The sequence below is a fragment of the Coregonus clupeaformis genome, chromosome 7 (genome assembly GCF_020615455.1).
Source record: "Coregonus clupeaformis isolate EN_2021a chromosome 7, ASM2061545v1, whole genome shotgun sequence".
In the NCBI taxonomy this organism is placed as follows: Eukaryota; Metazoa; Chordata; class Actinopteri; order Salmoniformes; family Salmonidae; genus Coregonus; species Coregonus clupeaformis.
The window spans coordinates 32,718,413-32,737,405 of NC_059198.1; the positions used below are offsets into that span (position 1 = coordinate 32,718,413).

The 18,993-nt window shown below is 42.0% G+C and overlaps 1 protein-coding gene across 1 annotated transcript in view; it reads left to right on the forward strand.

Moving 5' to 3' along the window:
• The first annotated feature begins 1,028 nt into the window (after positions 1 to 1,028).
• Positions 1,029 to 18,993, forward strand: part of LOC121569764 (thyroid hormone receptor alpha) — a 110,344-nt gene continuing 92,379 nt past the window's right edge. The window contains exon 1 of the mRNA XM_041880943.1: positions 1,029 to 1,304. The gene's annotated coding sequence lies outside the window, so the exon portion shown is untranslated. The remainder of the gene's footprint in view (positions 1,305 to 18,993) is intronic.

Here is an 18,993-nt window from a genome sequence, read left to right on the forward strand (position 1 = left end):
TCTTCCCTTCCCAAACCTTCAGCTCATCAGCTCCTCATTTGTTTCAGCTGCGTGGGAAGATTGGCCATAGAGGGGTGGAGTTCCCGACCATACCAGCAGATGGAGCCATAGCTGTCTGGGTTTGCAGCCACCTCAGGGGGATGTAACGTCCCTCCAGGACACAGCCTCTCGTGACATCACAATATATTTCCACAATTGTGAAAATGATGATAATACCCTTTTAGTGTAAAAGCTGTTTGAAAAGACCACCTGAAAATTGCAGCCTGTTTTGGTGGGATGGAGTTTTGGCCCACTCTGCTGACATCACCAGGCGATGGATTAGTTAATACACCAATAAGAAAGAGAGATCCATCTCTCTGCCAATAACAGCTAATTTTCAGTTTCCCCCTCCCCACTCAGACCACTCCCAAGTGTCAGGTCTACTCCTGCTCCCCCTCTCCGGTGCTCGAGGTCACCAGTTCACCCATAGTTACGCGCACCTGCACTTAATTATGGGACTCACCTGGACTCCATCACATCATTGATTACCTCCCCTATATCTGTCACTCCTTCAGGTTCATTCCCCAGTCAGCATTGATGTTATGTTTCTCATGGCCAGACGCTGTTCTTGTTTTGTTCTATGTTTATTTATTATTGAACCCTCACTCTGTACTTGCGTCTCGTCTCCCAGTGTCTGCTTTACACCAGTCCTAGCAAATGTTTTGCTTGAAAAATTGCTCTTTGCTAAGATGCTATTTTTGTTTCTTGTTGACCAGTTTAATAAAAAAGTATTACAGTAACGTACTTAATTGTTACCCAGAAAGGATTTGATATTGAGATAAAAACATTTAGTGTCACTGTACATAATTCAACAAGCAGTTGTACTCAATAGGGTTGTGCTATAGCTATGGGGTTGAACTGCAGCTTTAACATTGCCCTGTAGAGAGCAGTAAACATTTTGATAAAACTCTTGGTTGCACACTGCACGCACCCATACAGTAAAGGGGGAGGGGCCTATGTAGTATTGCTGTATGTTACGTTTCCCGGTCGTGGCAGCGGAACGTGAACGGTGCTAATATTTCGACAGTGGAAAACCCGAGTATTAAGCGCTCATTTAAACAGTTTCTGAAATAGTCTGCTCAACGCAGCATGCTTACAGATGGTTAACATTTGACGTCTGATAAATTCTAAACTGCGCTGTGGGTTAAATTCCTGACCGCGAGCTATCGTATGACTACCACTGGTAGCCAGGGAAGCTGGTTGGATTTGACACTTGTATCCGTCGGTGACTGTCACCGAGAAGGCACCTATTCGTCTGCGGCAAGGTGAGTGCTGCTGTCCTCATGTCAACTCGAGCTGTAAAGCCCATACGAATGGTGTCCGTTCATTACTAATGTCCCAATTCTTAGCAGCAAGGTCAGTCTGTGCAGTCAGACATAATCTGGAATGCGAGGCAACACTTTGCTACCACAGTTTGGCCTCGTTTTGTAGACGTGAAAAGAGCGCTTAATCACTTGGTGGCTAGGCAATTTGCGTGGCTACTGTAACATTGTGAAACTGTTTTGTCACGGGGTGGCTAGGCAACTTGCGTGGCTACTGTAATCTTGTGAAACTGTTTTGTCACAGGGGGCGTGTGATCCTGCCATAGCCGTAATGAGAACATTAGTAGCCTAGTTATTTTTGATGCAGTGCCTTTCATATTAATGTCTTCCCAGTGAAATGTGTTTCTGGTTTGCGCGGTCAAAGTAAACATTCCTTTGGAATGACATCCATAGCCTTGCCATTGGGGTTGTTGTGAACGTGGAAAGCCCTAGATACTTATAGAAGGATAATGTTAGCCTACATGAACTGGCGTCCCTATTCCCCCCCCCCCCCCAATATAAAAATATTGGAACATTTAAAACTACACCAAATATATTCATGTCACCTATTGATTAACCTCTTAAGGATTGGACTCTTTTTTTCAATTTTCGCCTAAAATGACTTACCCAAATCTAACTACCTGTAGCTCTGGACCCAAAGCAAGGATATGCATATTCTTGATACCATTTGAAAGGCAACACTTTGAAGTTTGTGGAAATTTGAAATGAATGTAGGCAAATATAACACATTAGATCTGGTAAAAGATAATACAAACAAAAAAACATGCGTTTTCAATTTTTTTTGTTCCGTCATCTTTGAAATGCAAGAGAAAGGCCACAATAATATTGCAGTTTAGGCGCAATTTAGATTTCGGCCACTAGATGGTAGTAGTGTGTGTGCAAAGTTTCAGATTGTTTCAGTGAAGCATTGCAATACTGGACTATTTTGTATCAAGTCTGCCCAAATGTGCCGAATTGGTCAATTGATACATTTTCAAGTACATAACTATAGAGAACATACAAAAATGATATGGTAATACAAAATGTAAGTTTACACACTCAGGAATGTCATACATGATGGATTATTACTTATACACTAACTTTCACACATCTAGATGGCCGGGTGGGGTGGGTGTGGAGCCAGAGACAGCAGGGGTTCAAACTGTAGAACCCAGTTCCTACATTTGAATATAAAAATGGATTTTATCAAACAAAACTATGCTACATTTTATCTCTGGGACCCTTAGGATGACAAATCAGAGCAAGAATGTACAGTTGAAGTCGGAAAAACTCGTTAACAACCACTCCACAAACTTCTTGTTAACAAACTATAGTTTTGGAAAGTCGGTTAGGACATCTACTTTGTGCATGATGCAAGTAATTTTTCCAACAATTGTTTACAGATAGATTATTTCACTTATAATTCACTGTATCACAATTCCAGTGGGTCAGAAGTTTACATACACTAAGTTGACTGTGCCTTTCAACAGCTTGGAAAATTCCAGAAAATGATGTCATGGCTTTAGAAGCTTCTGATTGGCTAATTTACATCATTTGAGTCAATTGGAGGTGTACCTGTGGATGTATTTCAAGGCCCACCTTCAAACTCAGTGCCTCTTTGTTTGACATCATGGGAAAATCAAAAGAAATCAGCCAAGACCTCAGATAAAAAATGGTAGACCTCCACAAGTCTGGTTCATCCTTGGGAGCAATTTCCAAACGCCTGAAGGTACCACGTTCATCTGTACAAACAATAGTACGCAAGTATAAACACCATGGGACGACGCAGCCGTCATACCGCTCAGGAAGGAGACGCGTTCTGTCTCCTAGAGATGAACATACTTTGGTGCGAAAAGTGCAAATCAACCCCAGAAGAACAGCAAAGGACCTTGTGAAGATGCTGGAGGAAACAGGTACAAAAGTATCTATATCCACAGTAAAACAAGTCCTATATCGACATAACCTGAAAGGCCGCTCAGCAAGGAAGAAGCCACTGCTCCAAAACCGCTATAAAAAAAGCCAGACTACGGTTTGCAAATGCACATGGGGACAAAGATCGTACTTTTTGGAGAAATGTCCTCTGGTCTGATGAAACAAAAATAGAACTGTTTGGCCATAATGACCATCGTTATGTTTGGAGGAAAAATGGGGTTGCTTGCAAGCCGAAGAACAACATCCCAACCATGAAGCGCGGGGGTGGCAGCATCATGCTGTGGGGGTGCTTTGCTGCAGGAGGGACTGGTGCACTTCACAAAATAGATGGCATCATGAGGAAGGAAAATTATGTGGATATATTGAAGCAACATCTCAAGACATCAGTCAGGAAGTTAAAGCTTGGTTGCAAATGGGTCTTCCAAATGGACAATGACCCCAAGCATACTTCCAAAGTTGTGCCAAAATGGCTTAAGGACAACAATGTCAAGGTATTGGAGTGGCCATCACAAAGCCCTGACCTCAATCCTATAGAACATTTGTGGGCAGAAATGAAAAAGCATGTGCGTACAAACCTGACTCAGTTACACCAGCTCTGTCAGGAGGAATGGGCCAAAATTCACCCAACTTATTTTGGGAAGCTTGTGGAAGGCTACCTGAAATGTTTGACCCAAGTTAAACAATTTAAAGGCAATGGTACCAAATACTAATTGAGTGTATGTAAACTTCTGACCCACTGGGAATGTGATGAAAGAAATAAAACCTGAAATAAATCATTCTCTCTACTATTATTCTGACATTTTCACATTTCTTAAAATAAAGTGGTGATCCTAACTGACCTAAGACGGGGAATTTTTACTAGGATTACATGTCAGGAATTGTAAAAAACTGAGTTTAAATGTATTTGGCTAAGGTGTATGTAACTTCCGACTTCAACTGTAAGTACATTATTTACCTTCAGAGGTGAAGGTATCAAACCAGTTGCCGTGATACGTTTTTTGTTGTGCACTCTCCTCAAACAATAGCATGGTATTTTTTTCACTGTAATAGCTGCTGCAAATTGGACAGTGCAGTTAGATTAACAAGAATTTAAGCTTTCTGCCCATATAAGACATGTCTATGTCCTGGAAGGTTTGCTGTTACTTACAACATTCATGCTAATCACATTAGCGCATGTTAGCTCAACCGTCCCGTATACGGGACACCGATCCCGTAGAGGTTAAAACACACTGTTTTGCAATGAAGTAGCCTCAGCAGCACTCTGTAGGGTAGCACCATGGTGTAGCCAGAGGACAGCTAGGTTCTGCCCTCCTCTGGGTACATTGACTTCAATACAAAAATAGGAAGCTCTTGGTTCTCACCCCCTTCCATAGACTTATCCAGTATTTGTGACAACTTCCGGAGGACGTCCGCCAATCTTCCAAAATTAAGGAGAAGCGAGAGTGAGAGAGAGCTATATTTGGTTGTATTTAAAAAAAAACTTTCACTTAGCTAGCTGACTGCAACTAGCTAGTTTAGCCTACTCAAACACCCGGCTCAAACAGAGAGGGATGTTATGTTAGCTAGCTGGCTATGGCTATCAAACACTGGAACTCTTCCAAGTCAAGGTAAGCTTTTGGTTTATTAATTTATTGCCACTGGGGCCTGCCAGTGTAACTGCTAAACTGCGTTCTGACTGTACAATGTTCTGCGTGATTGTAGCGGGTTCACTAATGTGTTAGTTCCAGTAGCTATGTTGACTATGAGGTGACCACGATGTAAGCTGTGCGGTTAGCAGTCATGATATGGTTTGGCTTGGAAAGGTTTTTACTAGCTGATGTGTTGTGCACTGAAGTCCACAAGCAAAGGGAAAAGGTGAGAGGAGGAGAGCGCAAAGATAGTTGCTAGAAGGAGCAAAGTGATGATGCTATGTTTATATGGCTGCTATGAAAGTGAACTGTGTTTATGTGTGATCAGTGGTGTGTGTGAATTCATTCCGCCGATTCTGTTGAAAAACGTTTCTTAAACGGAAGCAAATGGAATGAAACTGGGATAAACATACCTGAATTTGTCCAATGGAAAGTCTAATTTGCAACTGTTTGACTAACGTTGTAAACTTTCATTCATAGGCTAGGTTGTAGCAACCTCATGACGGGTACAGGGAAAATTCTAATATCATGCAGTAGCCTATACCTATCGATGTTACATTGAGCTGGGTGAATGGAATATGAATTACAGTCATCCAATATTCTGTAATAGAAATAAGGCCATGATCATTAAAAAATAAATCATCCTCCCTCATTGCACCGACCGCCACTGGTTTCTGTGCTAGTTCCCCAAACACTGAATAGCCAGCCCACTGTTGTAAATCTGCATAAACACATCTATGCTACTGTTCAAAGGTAAATGACACTGCCAATGGGTAAGGCTATAATTCATCTGGTAGGGTTATAGTTGGAACAGCTTATAAAACATCTAAGGAATAACTGTCTATTGGAACTTTTCGAAGTAGCCTATATAGGCCTACTATCATTAGAAATAATCTGATAAAATGTTATATCCTACTCTTATAGTAAAACAATTAATGAAAATGATTTGCTCTCTGAATTGAAAGAATATGACTTTGAATGAGTAGCCTATTATTTAAATGAATGAGTTTTTGTTTTTAATGGGCTATCTTAAAACCAGTGAGCAGTGAGTGAGAGAAGGGCAAATGGGGTGGGAAATGAAAGTGTTCAGTTGATGTCCCAATAATCTGAATTCATTGCATCGGTTATGTCAGAAGCTACAAGGCAGCTGGTTAACCCTGTCTGCTGAGGTCAACACTGCACCACCAATACATAGATTTAGCCCGATATGTCGCGCACAGCCGGGCATGGCAGTTTATCATGCAGAGCAATGAACGGAGAAAGAAAAAAATAGTTTATACAATAGTGTGGGATTGCGGCCCACAATTCGTAAGCCCCCGAGCACGCAATCTTCATGCTTGTGTGACATATTCTGGATTTCCCCTGACTGTTTATGTTTACGGCCCGCTGTCTTCAACCAGGATCTCAGCGATCACTGCCTTATTGCCTGCGTCCGTAATGGGTCCGCGGTCAAACGATCACCCCTCATCACTGTCAAACGCTCCCTAAAACACTTTAGCGAGCAGGCCTTTCTAATTGACCTGGCCCGGGTATCCTGGATGGATATTGACCTCATTCCGTCAGTAGAGGATGCCTGGTTGTTCTTTAAAAGTGCTTTCCTCTCAATCTTAAATAAGCATGCCCCATTCAAAAAATTCAGAACTAAGAACAGATATAGCCCCTGGTTCTCCTCAGACTTGACTGCCCTTGACCAACACAAAAACATCCTGTGGCGTACTGCATTAGCATCGAACAGCCCCCGCGATATGCAACTTTTCAGGGAAGTCAGGAACCAATATACACAAGCAGTTAGGAAAGCAAATGCTAGCTTTTTTAAACAGAAATTTGCATCCTGTAGCAGTAACTCCAAAAAGTTTTGGGATACTGTAAAGTCCATGGAAAATAAGAGCACCTCCTCCCAACTGCCCACTGCACTGAGGCTAGGAAACACTGTCACCACCGATAAATCTACGATAATCGAGAATTTCAACAAGTGTTTTGCTACGGCTGGCCATGCTTTCCACCTGGCTACCACTACCCAGGCCACCAGCTCTGCCCCCTCCGCTGCAACTTGCCCATGCCCCCCCCGCTTCTCCTTCACACAAATTCAGACAGCTGATGTTCTGAAAGAGCTGAAAAATCTGGACCCCTACAAATCAGCTGGGCTAGACAATCTGGACCCTTTCTTTCTAAAATTAGCTGCCGAAATTGTCGCAACCCCTATTTCTATCCTGTTCAACCTCTCTTTCGTAACATCTGAGATCCCCAGAGATTGGAAAGCTGCCGCGGTCATCCCCCTCTTCAAAGGGGGTGACACTCTAGATCCAAACTGTTACAGACCTATATCCATCCTGCCCTGCCTTTCGAAAGTATTTGAAAGCCAATTTAACAAACAGATCACCGACCATTTCGAATCCCACCGTACCTTTCCGAGCTGGTCATGGGTGCACCTCAGCCACGCTCAAGGTCCTAAACGATATTATAACCGCGATCGATAAAAGACAGTACTGCGCAGCCGTCTTCATCGACCTGGCCAAGGCTTTCGGCTCTGTCAACCACCGCATTCTTATTGGCAGACTAAATAGCCTTGGTTTCTCTAATGACTGCCTCACCTGGTTCACCAACTACTTCTCAGATAGAGTTCAATGTGTCAAATCGGAGGGCCTGTTGTCTGGACCTCTGGCCGTCTATGGGGGTGCCACAGGGTTCAATTCTCGGGCCGACTCTATTCTCTGTGTATATCAATGATGTCGCTCTTGCTGCTGGTGACTCTCAGATCCACCTCTACGCAGACGACACCATTTTGTATATATCTGGCCCTTCATTGGACACTGTGTTAACAAACCTCCAAACAAGCTTCAACGCCATACAACACTCCTTCCGTAGCCTCCAACTGCTCTTGAACACTAGTAAAACTAAATGCATGCTCTTCAACCGAACGCTGCTTGCACCCGCCCACCCGACTAGAATCGCTACTCTCGGCGGGTCTGACCTAGAGTATGTGGACAACTACAAATACCTAGGTGTCTGGTTAGACTGTAAACTCTCCTTCCAGACTCACATTAAGCATCTCCAATCCAAAGTTAGATCTAGAATCGGCTTCCTATTTTGCAACAAAGCCTCCTTCACCCATGCTGCCAAACATGCCCTCGTAAAACTGACTATCCTACCGATCCTTGACTTTGGCGATGTCATTTACAAAATAGCCTCCAACACTCTACTCAGCAAATTGGATGTAGTCTAACGGATCACCAAATCCCCATATACTACCCACCATTGTGACCTGTACGCTCTTGTTGGCTGGCCCTCACTACATATTAGTCGCCAAACCCACTGGCTGCAGGTCATTTATAAATCACTGCTAGGCAAATCCCCATCTTACCTTTTAGCTCACTGGTCACCATAGCAACACCCACCCGTAGTCTGCGCTCCAGCAGGTATATCTCACTGGTCATTCCCAAAGCCAACACCTCCTTTGGCCGCCATTCCTTCCAGTTCTCTGCTGCCAATGACTGGAACGAACTGCAAAAATCTCTGAAGCTGGAGACTCTTATCTCCCTCACTAACTTTAAGCGTCAGTTGTCAGAGCAGCTTACCGATCACTGCACATGTACACAGCCATTCTGAAATTAGCCCACCCAACTACCTCATCCCCATATTGTTATTTATTTTGCTAATTTGCACCCCAGTATCTCTATTTGCACATCATCTTTAGCACATCTATCTTTCCAGTGTTAATACGAAATTGTAACTATTTTGCACTATGGCCTATTTATTGCCTTACCTCTAACTTACTACATTCGCACACACTGTATATATATATTTTCTGTTTGTATTTTTGTTTACCCCATATGTAACTCTGTGTTGTTGTTTTTATCGCACTGATTTGCTTTATCTTGGCCAGGTCGCAGTTGTAAATGAGAACTTGTTCTCAACTGGCTTACCTGGTTAAATAAAGGTTAAATAAAAAAATAAAAACAATTGTTTATATGGTTAAAATGTGTGTCAAAAGGGAAATAAAAGTATTATCGGAGTTTTTCGGGAAGGAGGACAGTGTCCTAGCTAGCTAGCTATCCCGCCTGCTGTGTACCAGAGTCCTAGCTAGCTAGCTATCCCGCCTGCTGTGTACCAGAGTCCTAGCTAGCTAGCTAACACAGTGTCCTTTGTTCCCGCCTGCCGAACACCTGCTCTCGCCGTCGTTAACAGAACTGCGGGAAAGCAGTGCCCAGCAGGCGGGGGCGAAAGACACTGTCTACCGGTGTCCTAGCCAGCTAGCTACCGTTGTCGCCCACGCATCTTCTTTTTGTGGGATTTATTGGCGGTTGGCATCCAACGTTATGGTGCATTTACCGCCACCTACTGTACTGGAGTACCCCTGCCTCCCGCCTGTGTACTGGAGTCCCTAGCTTAAAAATTGACCAATAGAAGTATAAATTTCCCACATGCAGGAACGCCCCGAATTGCAGGCCGCAGTTACACCCTTCTCAGTTTATATGCATGGTATAGCCGCTATAGACAGGGAACAAGGTTTAATAAACGGTAATGGCTTCATTATATAGTGTAGTGCCTATGTTATAAATAGTATTGGTTTCAAATCTATTTTAAAATTACAATAATTTTTTGTTTCTCATAGTCGTCCATTTGGGAGAGATTGACAGTTAAATCATCGTATACACCAGACCCTAAAAAGGGACATCGACCTATGGTGAATATAGGATCTCATAAATAATCCTTTCTGGCAGTTTTTAAAGGGAATGCCCCCATTTTTAGACCAGAGCTGTGTTCGAATACTCATACTAACCGTACTATTTGTGATGTAAATTTAGTGTATAGTATGCTTATTGGCCATAGTATGGATATAGTTAGTATGCCAAAAGTTCCCAGATGTCGTACTACATTCGCCAAAATACGAAGTATACAAGCAGTGGACACTATTTGCCCATAATGCAATTCTTCAGAAAATGGGTGTGGCTTCACAACGTTTTCAGATTTGAAGAAAATGGCGGATAATATGCAGCCGAAGTCCAATGAGAGCGGATACAAATTCATTGCATTAAGAAAATGTTGAGCAATGTAATAAAGTAATTACTTTTCAAATACGTTACCTTACACGTTATGTTGGCTGACAATTTGTTAGCTACGCTGTCCTTACGATCCGCATATCATTACATCAGTATGTACCGGTATGTTAGCTAGCTACCTAACGTTGGTTGGCTACTAATACATCGAACTTGCCAGTGTATTAACTATATGCTATCTAATTAACTACCCAACGTTTATTGACTTGATTATTCCCGCCATTTTTAGTTTAGCTAAGTGGTATAGTCGTGTGTTCTCAATGGACATTCGGGTGCGTTCGGAATTTTGCTCTGGCTATCTACTCCGATTTCAGAGCGCTCTCGTCTGAGTGTATCTATGCCAGAGCGCAGAATAACTGTTGAATTTACGAACGCTCAACACCCGTTGAATATGGCCTGTGTCAGTAAACGTCGGTAAAAAAGTGTAATTAAATTGTTGCCAGCAGCACAGTTACAGTCACCAATGCTCTGGATAACATGGAAACAGCCTAACCAGCTCTGCTAAGGCGAGTAAAATGGTCAGTGAGGTGTTCTCTCATTTGTGTCTGGAAGTAGCTAGCAAGTTAGCCAGTTAGCTTGGGTGCTTGACTGCCGTTGTGAGGTCAGAATGCTCGGATCAACCCTACTCATCGGCCAAATCGTCCAGTGTGCGCTCTGAATTTACAAACGGACAATCTGACAACGCTCTGAATTTACGAACGCCCAGAGCGCACACTGACATTCCAGATTTAATTTAATAACACACCCCAAGTCGTAAAATGTCTAGCTAGTAATTTGTTATGCCAACAAGTTAGTAATAGGTTGCTCAACTGAAAGGATACCGTTCGTTTACAGTATACTACAATGAACTAATAGTATATATTATGTAGTATATACTCATTAAGTATGTAGTATACAGTATGTTCTCCCCTGAAGGATACACTTGATCACGCTACTCCTCCTCATGGAGTTAAAATGGAATGGCTGGTGAAAGAAGCATGGTGAAAAGAAACTCCCATTAGCTTATGCTTACACAGATCCAATGCTGTCCAGCTTCTCATGTACAGGGTGAAGACAGGGACAACTGATCCCAAATCTGTTGTTTTGCATGGAGAGTAATTGGAGTGGAATAAATCTCTTGATTGGGTAAACCCTGTTTTCCCCTATCTGCATTGGGTAAACCCTGTTTTCCCCTCTCTGCATTGGGTAAACCTTGTTTTCCCCGCTCTGCTCAGCTTGCCCTGCTTATATAGATTTAAGCCGGTCATCAGAGTTAAAGGAGTAGTTCACTATTTTACAACTTGATGTTAGATGGTTCCTCACCCTGAAAGTAGTCTATGGGCCAGGGGAAACTGTAATCCATAGTTCGGTGGGCGGTATACCGTATTTTACGATATACCGGTATTGATGCACGGACCGGTTTGGGTTTTTACTTTACCTTCTATAACGGTATTTCAATGTTTGGTTTGTTAAATGTGATACACTGTGTGTAACGTCCATTTCTATAGCTTACTTCGCTACTTGAGTCATCTTTCTCCGCTCTCTCTCTCTCTCCATGCCGCTTTCCACACAGACATCTGCATGTTTTTTGTGCAACAGTATCTTCTAAATCAAAGACTAACACGAGAAGCAGGAATATGTTGGCTTCATGAAATAGCTAAGAGAACATTCAATGTAGCCAAAGATTATAGGGTACACTAGGAAACACTTGTCAACACTTTGGTTCCTACCCAGTCACAATAACTCCTCCATGGCATTTTCATTTGTTGTCATGTCAAACACTATATTCAAAGTGCCCACTATTATATTCTAACTATAGAATTAGAATAATCATTTTATTGCCATGATTCCAACAATTCACCCAAGTGTTTTGCTCGAAATCACAAGTCCAATTGCAACATTTGGTAAAAAATAAGGCCTAGATTGTTTGCCCTACGCGGCGTGGTGTGTGTGATCTCAAATGAGTGCATGAAATGCAGAAATTGATGAAAATGCTGAAAATTATTTTGGGTTGAATTGAACAGTATAAAACAATCAGAATGGAGAAAGACCCATTGAAATCACTTAGAATGTCTGTGTTGCCACCCTAGGGTCACGCACTACTCATAAAGCAAATATTATTTTGAACTTTTATTATTAAAAAACATAAGTACTGTCCAATTTGTTTGAAATACTGTGATATGATATTTTGGCCATATACACTACCGTTCAAAAGTTTGGGGTCACTTAGAAATGTCCTTGTTTTATAAAGAAAAGCATTTTTTTTGTCCATTTAAAATAACATCAAATTGATCAGAAATACAGTGTAGACATTGTTAATGTTGTAAATGGCTATTGTAGCTGAAAACGGCTGATGTTTAATGGAATATCTACATACGCGTACAGAGGCCCATTATCAGCAACCATCAGTCCTGTGTTCCAATGGCACATTGTGTTTGCTAATCCAAGTTTATCATTTTAAAAGGCTAATTGATCATTAGAAAACCCATTTGCAATTATGTTAGCACAGCTGAAAGCTGTTGTGCTGATTAAAGAAGCAATAAAACTGGCCTTCTTGAGACTAGTTGAGTATCTGGAGCATCAGCAATTGTGGGTTCGATTACAGGATCAAAACGAGTTTCAGAAGAAAGTTATTTGTTTCTGGCCATTTTGATCCTGTAATCGAACATAATCGGACAAAAATTGCTTTTCTTTTGAAAACAAGGACATTTCTAAGTGACCCCAAACTTTTGAACGGTAGTGTATACATACAGTGGGGGGAAAAAAGTATTTAGTCAGCCACCAATTGTGCAAGTTCTCCCACTTAAAAAGATGAGAGAGGCCTGTAATTTTCATCATAGGTAGACGTCAACTATGACAGACAAAATGAGAATTTTTTTTCCAGAAAATCACATTGTAGGATTTTTAATGAATTTATTTGCAAATTATGGTGGAAAATAAGTATTTGGTCAATAACAAAAGTTTCTCAACACTTTGTTATATACCCTTTGTTGGCAATGACACAGGTCAAACGTTTTCTGTAAGTCTTCACAAGGTTTTCACACACTGTTGCTGGTATTTTGGCCCATTCCTCCATGCAGATCTCCTCTAGAGCAGTGATGTTTTGGGGCTGTCGCTGGGCAACACGGACTTTCAACTCCCTCCAAAGATTTTCTATGGGGTTGAGATCTGGAGACTGGCTAGGCCACTCCAGGACCTTGAAATGCTTCTTACGAAGCCACTCCTTCGTTGACCAGGCGGTGTGTTTGGGATCATTGTCATGCTGAAAGACCCAGCCACGTTTCATCTTCAATGCCCTTGCTGATGGAAGGAGGTTTTCACTCAAAATCTCACGATACATGGCCCCATTCATTCTTTCCTTTACACCGATCAGTCGTCCTGGTCCCTTTGCAGAACAACAGCCCCAAAGCATGATGTTTCCACCCCATGCTTCACAGTAGGTATGGTGTTCTTTGGATGCAACTCAGCATTCTTTGTCCTCCAAACACGACGAGTTGAGTTTTTACCAAAAAGTTATATTTTGGTTTCATCTGACCATATGACATTCTCCCAATCCTCTTCTGCATCATCCAAATGCACTCTAGCAAACTTCAGACGGGCCTGGACATGTACTGGCTTAAGCAGGGGGACACGTCTGGCACTGCAGGATTTGAGTCCCTGGCGGCGTAGTGTGTTACTGATGGTAGGCTTTGTTACTTTGGTCCCAGCTCTCTGCAGGTCATTCACTAGGTCCCCCGTGTGGTTCTGGGATTTTTGCTCACTGTTCTTGTGATCATTTTGACCCCACGGGGTGAGATCTTGCGTGGAGCCCCAGATCGAGGGAGATTATCAGTGGTCTTGTATGTCTTCCATTTCCTAATAATTGCTCCCACAGTTGATTTCTTCAAACCAAGCTGCTTACCTATTGCAGATTCAGTCTTCCCAGCCTGGTGCAGGTCTACAATTTTGTTTCTGGTGTCCTTTGACAGCTCTTTGGTCTTGGCCATAGTGGAGTTTGGAGTGTGACTGTTTGAGGTTGTGGACAGGTGTCTTTTATACTGATAACAAGTTCAAACAGGTGCCATTAATACAGGTAACGAGTGGAGGACAGAGGAGCCTCTTAAAGAAGAAGTTACAGGTCTGTGAGAGCCAGAAATCTTGCTTGTTTGTAGGTGACCAAATACTTATTTTCCACCATAATTTGCAAATAAATTCATTAAAAATCCTACAATGTGATTTTCTGGATTTTTTTTCCTCAATTTGTCTGTCATAGTTGACGTGTACCTATGATGAAAATTACAGGCCTCTTTCATCTTTTTAAGTGGGAGAACTTGCACAATTGGTGGCTGACTAAATACTTTTCCCCCCCACTGTACATACATATATATATATATATATATATATATATATACATATATATATACACACAGTGGGGAGAACAAGTATTAGATACACTGCCGATTTTGCAGGTTTTCCTACTTACAAAGCATGTAGAGGTCTGTAATTTGTATCATAGGTACACTTCAACTGTGAGAGACGGAATCTAAAACAAAAATCCAGAAATTCACATTGTATGATTTTTAAGTAATTAATTTGCATTTTATTGCGTGACATAATTATTTGATCACCTACCAACCAGTAAGAATTCCGGCTCTCACAGACCTGTTTGTTTTTCTTTAAGAAGCCCTCCTGTTCTCCACTCAATACCTGTATTAACTGCACCTATTTGAACTCATTACCTGTATAAAAGACACCTGTCCACACACTCAATCAAACAGACTCCAACCTCTCCACAATGGCCAAGACCAGAGAGCTGTGTAAGGACATCAGGGATAAAATTGTAGACCTGCACAAGGCTGGGATGGGTTACAGGACAATAGGCAAGCAGCTTGGTGAGAAGGCAACAACTGTTGGCGCAATTATTAGAAAATGGAAGAAGTTCAAGATGACGGTCAATCACCCTCGGTCTGGGGCTCCATGCAAGATCTCACCTCGTGGGGCATCAATGATCATGAGGAAGGTGAGGGATCAGCCCAGAACTACACGGCAGGACCTGGTCAATGACCTGAAGAGAGCTGGAACCACAGTCTCAAAGAAAACCATTAGTAACACACTACGCCGTCATGGATTAAAATCCTGCAGCGCACGCAAGGTCCCCCCTGCTCAAGCCAGCGCATGTCCAGGCCCGTCTGAAGTTTGCCAATGACCATCTGGATGATCCAGAGGAGGAATGGGAGAAGGTCATGTGGTCTGATGAGACAAAAATAGAGCTTTATGGTCTAAACTCCACTCGCCGTGTTTGGAGGAAGAAGAAGGATGAGTACAACCCCAAGAACACCATCCCAACCGTGAAGCATGGAGGTGGAAACATCATTCTTTGGGGATGCTTTTCTGCAAAGGGGACAGGACGACTGCACCGTATTGAGGGGAGGATGGATGGGGCCATGTATCGCGAGCTCTTGGCCAACAACCTCCTTCCCTCAGTAAGAGCATTGAAGATGGGTCGTGGCTGGGTCTTCCAGCATGACAACGACCCGGAACACACAGCCAGGGCAACTAAGGAGTGGCTCCGTAAGAAGCACCTCAAGGTCCTGGAGTGGCCTAGCCAGTCTCCAGACCTGAACCCAATAGAAAATCTTTGGAGGGAGCTGATAGTCCGTATTGCCCAGCGACAGCCCCGAAACCTGAAGGATCTGGAGAAGGTCTGTATGGAGGAGTGGGCCAAAATCCCTGCTGCAGTGTGTGCAAACCTGGTCAAGACCTACAGGAAACATGTGATCTCTGTAATTGCAAACAGGTTTATGTACCAAATATTAAGTTCTGCTTTTCTGATGTATGAAATACTTATGTCATGCAATAAAATGAAAAAATTAATTACTTAAAAATCATACTATGTGATTTTCGGGATTTTTGTTTTAGATTCCGTCTCTCACAGTTGAAGTGTACCTATGATCAAAATTACAGACCTCTACATGCTTTGTAAGTAGGAAAACCTGCAAAATCAGCAGTGTATCAAATACTTGTTCTCCCCACTGTATATATATATATATATATATATATATATATATATATATATATATATATATACCTACTACATACATACATACATACATACATACATACATACATACATACATACATACATACATACATACATACATACATACATACATACATACATACATACATACATACATACATACATACATACATACAGTACCAGTCAAAAATAGATATTCTGTATTTCATTTTCAATACATTTGCAAAAAGTTCTAAACATGTTTTCACTTTGTCATTATGGGATCTTGGGCTACCAGGTTTGCACACATCTCAGGAGGGATTTTGTCCCACTCCTCTTTGCAGATCTTCTCCAACCTTCAGCTCCCTCCACATATTTTCTATGGGATTAAGGTCTGGAGACTGGCTAGGCCACTCCAGGACCTTAATGTGCTTCTTCTTGAGCCACTCCTTTGTTGCCTTGGCCGCGTGTTTTGAATCATTGTCATGCTGGAATACCCATCCACGACCCACTTTCAATGCCCTGGCTGAGGGAAGGAGGTTCTCACCCAAGATTTGACGGTACATGGCCCAGTCCATCGTCCCTTTGATGCGGTGAAGATGTCCTGTCCCCTTAGCAGAAAAACACTCCCAAAGCATAATGTATCCACCTCCATGTTTGACGGTGGGGATGGTGTTCTTGGGGTCATAGGCAGCATTCCTCCTCCTCCAAACACGGTGAGTTGACCCCCTCTCAATCAGAAAGATTTCTGGCTCCCAGTTGTCTTTTATACAGGTAACGAGCAGAGATTAGTAGCACACTCTTAAAGGGAGTGTTCGAGTTGCCAAACGTCAGCCTCGAAACCTTAATGACTTGGAGAAGATCTGCAAAGAGGAGTGGGACAAATTCCTTCCTGAGATGTGTGCAAACCTGGTGGCCAACTACAAGAAACGTCTGACCTCTGTGATTGCCAACAAGGGTTTTGCCACCAAGTACTAAGTCATGTTTTGCAGAGGGGTTAAATACTTATTTCCCTTATTAAAATGCAAATCAATTTATAACATTTTTGACATGCGTTTTTCTGGATGTTTTTGTTGTTATTCTGTCTCTCACTGTTCAAATAAACCTACCATTAAAATTATAGACTGATCATGTCTTTGTCAGTGGGCAAACGTACAAAATCAGCAGGGGATCAAATACTTTTTTCCCTCACTGTACATGTTCAGTGGTAACTCCCTCTCCAATACATTTTTTTCTCCCCTCCATAGGAATTTTTTGAAAGCTGATATACTGCATTCTACACAATTTAAAAGGTTTAAAAATGCTATTTGGAGAACAGAAAAAACAAGCAAAAATTACTCCAGCCATTATCACCTTGGCTGCTGTAGCTTCATTAACCTTAGTCGCTCTACTGTACTTTACTGAACTCTACTGTACTTTATGCCATGGCATTGTTGAATACTTGTTTCTGATTGGTTTGAAGGGCAATCTAAAACATGCATTATTTCCCTTTTATACAACGGGTGGGTCTAATCCTGAATGCTGATTGGTTAAAACCGCATTCCAGCCGGTGTCTATTCCACAAGTTACCACCGGCTAAATTTATTATGTTAAAATGCCTATTTTACTCTCTTCCATCTGACTGCGCAATCCATCAGCCCAGCCAGGCAATTGTATAAACTTGATCTCCACTATAAAAAGGATCTAGACCTTATCTCACATTTCTTTTAGACTAACATTTAGTTTTCAACAGCGGAGATTTGTATGAACCTTGCTGTCTGTCTCTCCGACTTTTGCAACATTGTTTCAATATTCAAATTCGATCTCCAGCTGTCCCATAGTAATGAACGTGTTGGGACGAGACAGGCAGCATTTCTCACCCAGTCGAAATCATGAATCCGCTGGCATCATTTTTATGGATATATACAAAGAAATGTAAATTGAAAAAAGCTAAAAACGAAACTAAGTGCAGCAGGTTTGCAGTCTTTCCAGCTTCAGTTTGAAGTGATTGTGTTGTTGGCTAGCTCCTGTTAACACCCGTGCCAATATATCCTCCAAACACTAGCTTCTCCAGCATTATTACATTTAGCAGACGCTCTTATCCAGAGCGACTTACAGTTAGTGAGTGCATACATTATTATTTTTTCATTATCACTTAAGTAACGCACGGTATATCAGCACGGTAGAATTCAATGGCTATAGTTCATTTTTACATGTTTAGTTTGAGCTGCTTTTGAAAGCAAAAGTCGAATTGAAAACATTGGCGTTGTTGAATTCGATTTTCATAATGGCAAGCTAGAGCTAATGGTTTTGTTAGCTAAACTAGCAAGTCTGTTTGTTTGTTACCACGGCAACTTCTGTAGCTCTAGTAAACTTGCTAGGTACTTAATTGGATGTTGAACACATTTCTACCAATTTCTAGTGGCAAATGTGTTGAATTATAACTATGGTATAAAAGGGATAATCAACTAGGGGCTGTATGCGTTCTCTGGAAAATAATGCAACTCCGTGGAAGGTCAGTTCCACTCCGCTAGCACGTCATGGAAAACACCCACGTTGTTCATTATTTTCCATAGAACACATAGCCCCTCGTTGATTATCCATGCCTTACGTACTTTTCTTTACTGTATTGTTCTCTACTGTTTTCTACTGTACTGTGCTGTCCTAACTCGTGAAACATAGATGCCTATGGTTGGTTCAGATTTTGTCCGGCTAGGGCGGACTGACCAAATTTAAACTACTTGTCAACTTCCATGGACGTCCAGTGTCGGTCGGTGCTCAGTGGGTGAGGATGCTTGTTACAGTAAATGGAAAGACAGTAGATGGTAGGTGTCAGTAAGAGCTGGGAGATGTGACATTAACTGGAGAGAGAGAGAGAAGAGGGAGCAGCAGTGAGAGGGAGGGGTTGTCCAGCAGTTGAGCTGAACATAACAGTAGGCCAGTGGAAGGGAGGACAGTAGCAGGTGACCCAACTGTGGGTTTGACTACTATGATTTCCCATTTTAGCCAATTCAACTGTAGTAATTCCGTTACCGGTTTGGTAACAGAATTATGAGTTTTAATCACTTCATAATTCATAA